General features: G+C 42.3%; 1 pseudogene; it reads left to right on the forward strand.

The window, feature by feature from the left end:
• The first annotated feature begins 608 nt into the window (after positions 1-608).
• LOC126177491 (5S ribosomal RNA) lies at positions 609-726 on the forward strand (annotated as a pseudogene).
• The last annotated feature ends 5,143 nt before the right edge of the window (positions 727-5,869 follow it).

The following is a 5,869-nucleotide window of genomic DNA, read 5'->3' on the forward strand; positions in this document are numbered from 1 at the left end:
TTTCATCCATGATGTATTCATGGGAACATCCAAACACGCCAACTCTTTACTACCATTCAGTGAAGTCTCCACGTTGACCATCTTATTTCGTTGACCATCATACACCCCATTTCACTGTCGTAACTCCCGTCACTAGTGGATGTCGACCCCATGGTATCAATCTTACACCGTCTATAGGATGACTGACTAAACTTTGGCTTCTGATATTAGGTTCGCTAAAATAATCTGTGTTTCAACGTTTAAAGATCGGAGGAAGGCGAGGTTATACCATCTCCAACAAGACCATTACAAGTGAAATGCTATGTTGTTCAAACTAGCCCTATTTATCCTTTAGCAGGGTACCCTCAAGTATTCAAACGCCTTGACAGGTTTCGGAAGTTTATTACTAACGCTATAATCTGATACCATAGGGGCCTTTCTCTCGCTTAAGCCTATTATCATCCGCATGTAAATGACGCTGCCATTGAGTACGCGGAATAGAGTTATGACCTAAGTGGTCTGCATTTTCGTAGACTTAGTTTATGACAATATTTCTGAACAGAACAAAGAATCATGTAACCACAGGCGAACAAATGCAAACTGTTTTCGCAATGTCTGTATGCTGTGTGGCCAACAGCCTTGCCGCTGTGATAACACTGGTTCCCGCCAGATCACCGAAGTTAAGCGCTGTCGGACTGGGCTAGCATTTGGATGGGTGACCATCCAGGCTGCCGAGCGCTGTTGGCAAACGGGGTGCACTCAGCCCTTGTGAGGCAAACTGAGTAGCTTCTTGACTGAGAAGTAACGGCTCCAGTCTTGGAAATTGGCAAACGGCCGGGAGAGCGGTGTGGTGACCACATACACCCCCCCCCCCCCCATATCCGCATCCAGTGACGCCTATGGACTGAGGATGACACGGCGTCCGGTCAGTGCCGTTGGGCCTTCGCGGCCTGTTCGGGAAGAGTTTAGTTTCTTTCCTTTATGATGTGTGAGGATGATTTATTTCCAAAGGATCGCGCAACGTAGGAATGAGACCACTGGGCTATGTTTCCGTTCGGAAGACACGTGGGAAACAGATTGGGTTACTGAAAGAGACGATAATCAGTAAGGAACCGAGAACAGAGCAGAGGTCGGAATTGTTGACAGAGGGATACGTGGTGTCACCGCCAGACACCACACTTGCTAGGTGGTAGCTTTAAATCGGCCGCGGTCCATTAGTACATGTCGGACCCGCGTGTCGCCACTGTTAGTAATTGCAGACCGAGCGCCACCACACGGCAGGTCTAGAGAGACGTACTAGGACTCGCCCCAGTTGTACGGACGACTTTGCTAGCGACTACACTGACGAAGCCTTTCTCTCATTTGACGAGAGGTAGTTAGAATAGCCTTCAGCTAAGTCCATGGCTACGACCTAGCAAGGCGCCATTAACCATTTCTAGAGAGAATCTCACTTGCATCATCAAGAATGGTGTATACAAATGATGGATTAAAGTTAAGTATTCCAGCAGCTACGTACTTTCTTTTTAGCATTCATTACGTATCCTGTTTCAGACCTAAGCAAGCCTGCGTGAATTACGCGCGTGCCCTTTCGGCTTCCTCGCCCTGTGTCTAGACTGTCTTGTCTAGACGCAACAGGATATCTCTTTTGTCCGAACAAATAACGAGTTGAGATTGGAATCCATTTTGCCTCAATTAAAAGCGTTTACTTATTTATGCATTTATTTCAGTTGGCTATATTAGGGTCTTCAGATTTTTCTCTTTCATTAATTAAAAGTCCTTCAATAGTTAACAATGCAATGTGCATAGTAAATTCACATTGTATCATAATAACAAGAAAATACGGCATCACAGATGTATCAGTCTTACTAACGTTGTATTATGTAATTATTTCATCATATAACGCTTCTGTAGAAGGAGATTGATGCCATACTAACAGAAGAATGGTTTCTTATCAGACGCAGATGACTGGGTTTTTGGTTCCAGAGTCGGGTGGCAGGAATTGAGAAAGAAATTTAGAGTGTTTTAGTGTGTCGCAAAGGTACATCCAAGAAACTGGACGCATCGAGTGTGGTGTTGCAGTTATGGAACTGTGGTAAGGATTAAGTACCCAAATTCAAGTTGTCTGAAGTTGTCTTTATTCGTGCCCAGTCTATCTACGTAACAGTAGCAAAGATTTGACAGGATTTAGAATTGAACAAGTTCTGGTTTTATTTTAGGAGGAAACAGGTTTCTAGATTTTTTGACTGCTAATAAGCAAGACGAAGATTTCCTGCGCGTTCTGACATTTGATCTTCACAATTTAAATGCTCATCTAAGATTATGCCGGGCTTTACTGTTGTTTTTGACCGAAGTTACAAAGCAAGTAAAGGAAGACGAGGAGGTTAACTTCTTCTCACCGACCAGATGCCGCGCATTGGACACTACACACAAATTCAGATTGTATAAGTATCAGAAAGTGAAGTCCACTGGTACTACACTTGTTTAATAGCAGACTGTGTTGAAAACCATAAATATATCACGAATGGAAAAAGTTTAAAAATATGCGGCGTGATTGAACCACTGTTACTTAAAATTTCACCTTATAAACGAAACGGCAACGATTAAAAGCTAACATCGAACTTACACGTCAACACAGCCTTTACCCATCAACCCAACATGAGTTTACTGACAGACGATAAGACTTTCCGAAGATTATTACCCTGTGTCATGTCAGAGAAACGTTAGATGTATAAAAATGGAAAATTGGACCTGAACACTTAGAAAAACGACCTTCGAAAAACAGTTCATTTCTTAGTTTCCCGACAAAGAGCATTTCTAACTCAAGCTGTTTATTTTCAAGTCTCCACAAGCTTCACTCTTAGCAAAATGGTTCAAATGGCTCTGAGCACTATGGGACTTAATATCTGTGGTCATCAGTCCCCTAGAACTTAGAACTACTTAAACCTAACTAACCTAAGGACATCACACACATCCATGCACGAGGCAGGATTCGAACCTGCGACCGTAGCGGTCACGCGGTTCCAAACTGAAGCGCCTAGAACCGCACGGCCACTCCGGCCGGCTCACTCTTAGCAGTTGTACATTTTCTGCTTAACTCTTCATATATTTGTTTCTGTTTTGGCTCTACTGCAATTCTTCTTTCATTGGTCCTTTATCAGTGAGTCCAGTTACTTTCAGTCATATTTATAGTATCTACGGTTTATTCAGTGGTAGTAACTGTTCTTAGTTCTAAGGCGACCCCTTTGTGTCTCTTACTAACCTAAAACCAGAGGCTCCTTAAAAGAGAATTTCAAACTGATATCTGCGCACCACGTCATGCTTGTTATCTTGTTACTTAAAGAAACATTTCCAGGCACTCTTATAGCGCTACTTGATAGTCTGAACCCAAATTCGACAGAAGCAGTTCAGACTCTAGTTCTTGTCAAGATTTTCCATGATTGCACAACTAACTTGCAATAAGTGCTGGGCTGGTTACTTTAACGATAACAGACGATTCCATTTATGATACTCGTACAGTTTGTTCTTTGCAGATCTCTGTGTGCCTTATTTTTCGAATTACGGTTTCCTTATATTTACAGTACGCCACATCATCGTGTATTCCAGTACTCTGCAGGTATATAAGCCGAGATACATTGTCGACACTGAGCTGAAATCTGGCCAGTATAAGTACGTAGATAATTACGCAGCTGCTCAGGCTAAACTTTATTATCAACATTATATTTGGGGAAGATGATCAGAGAGCTTATGCAGATATCAATCTTTCAAGTCGACTTCTTGTATAATGTGCTGTCCATGTTTTCTCCATAAGTCGTAACTACTAACGACAAAGTAGGAGAATTGCTGATGTAAATCGTGAACTGGAGTCTAAGTGGATCATATTAATGCGTCGAATGAAGTGACTGCTAATCACAGAAGCCGTATCTTTAGATTTTATCACATTATGACTAATGATTCATAAGCCAATGACCTGCTCGTAGGTAGATAGACTACAATTTAAGTTACTGTCGACGAGAGGTCATTAGAAACGGAGAACAAACTGTGATTGACGAAGGGTAAAAAAGCAAATCGGCCTTATCCTTTTCTAAGGAATCGTCCGTGCATTAGCCTTAAGTGATTTACAATAACTACGAAAACAACGAAATCTAGATGGCCAGATGTGGATTTGAGCAGCCCTGCTCCCCGATGTGACATTATCGTCTTACTACTGCACCACCTCGCTCGATACTTCTGCTCAAAATAGTGCGTAGTAAGAAAATTTTACCATAGCTGAGCTTAAAAAAGTCGACTCATTCCAGTGCCCAATAGGACTCACAATCTCGGAGGAAGCAATTGGTACTCAGGTGTTACCAGAAGAGAGTATTGATTTCATCAATCAAGGTAGTACTGACGAATTTTCTTGGAGTGACTTTAGCATCAGCTTAAAACGTAGATTCGTTGTGGTTGATGTTTTGTGGTGGGAGCTGAAGGTGTTAATTGCTATTCTGTGCATACGGTTGTGGAAGAGTGCGTGGGACATTTATCACCGAGCGCTATAAACGAATACGTGGAAGTCATAAAGCCCTGAGGACGGGTCCCAGCTGAAAGGTGACAGTACTCTTGAGGCCATTAATGCGTGTTCCTTGAAAAAGGGCGTGACTGACCATGTTGAGTGCCGTTCTGCTCCTCTTGTCGGTAGAGATCGGAAGACCGATAAATACAACTACGAGACGTTCATATTCTGACTTAAACTACAACTTCTGAATTAAAATTAAGTAGTAAATAATTTATTGTAAATATCGAAGTAAATTCAAAAATAATGTTCTTCGTTTCATTTAGTCGACATTTTTCGATTGTGTCTTTTTTTTTTCAATTGATCGATGTAACGGATTTGTATTCATCACGGCACCCGCTGTTTAAAATTTATTAAAAGTTCAAATTTTTTCGGAATATTGTTGAAATATATTTTGCAGTCGCATGGTTCCTCTATCTACATGTGGATATCGACAATTTTTTTTAATTTTTGGGCATAATTATTGTAATAATGTCATCCAGGTTATTTATTATTTGCCGCACAAACTGATATTTAACCCTCGCGACCGCTACGGTCGCAGGCTCGAATCGTGCCTCGGGCATGGATGTGTGTGATGTCCTCAGGTTAGTTATGTGTAAGTAGTTCTAAGTCCTAGGGGGCTGATGACCTCTGGAGTTAAATCCCATAGTGCTCAGAGCCATTTGAATCATTTGATACTTAACGCAAGTGTTGTTCATAGATGTCAACGGCCTTGCCGCAATGTAATAGCGGTTCCCGTCAGATCACCGAAGTTAAGTTATGTAGAGCTTGGCTAACACTCGGATGGGTCACCGTCCGGATACGCCGATCACTGTAGGCAAGCAGGGTGCCCTTACCCCTTGTGAGGGACAATTGAGTACCTGCTTGTTGAGAAGTAGCGGCACCGTTCACGAATACTGACCACATGCCCTCCGTCTCCGCATCTGGTGACGCCTTAGGGTTGAGGACGACACGGCGGCCGGTCGGGACCATTGAGCCTTCGAGGCTTCTTCTGATGGTGTTTGTTTGTTTGTTGTTCGTAGATAGCCGCTGCTGATTTATTCATTGGTAAGACAATATAGACTAAAATAAAGAAGACCGGCCACGAAGGGATTATCCGAATGGAACGGAAATCGGCATATGTGACGTACATGTACAGAAAAACAAATTATTACAGTTGCAGAAAAATTAAATGATTTATTCAAGAGAAAGAGCTCCACAAATTGAGCAAGTGATTAATGCGTTGGTCCACCTCTGGCCCTTATGTAAGCAGTTTTTCGGGTTGGTGTTGATTCATAGAGCTGTTGGACATCCTCCTTAGGGATATTGTGCCAAATACTGTCCCATGGGAGCGTTAGATCG

Source organism: Schistocerca cancellata, chromosome 3, assembly GCF_023864275.1.
Source record: "Schistocerca cancellata isolate TAMUIC-IGC-003103 chromosome 3, iqSchCanc2.1, whole genome shotgun sequence".
Classification (NCBI taxonomy): domain Eukaryota; kingdom Metazoa; phylum Arthropoda; class Insecta; order Orthoptera; family Acrididae; genus Schistocerca; species Schistocerca cancellata.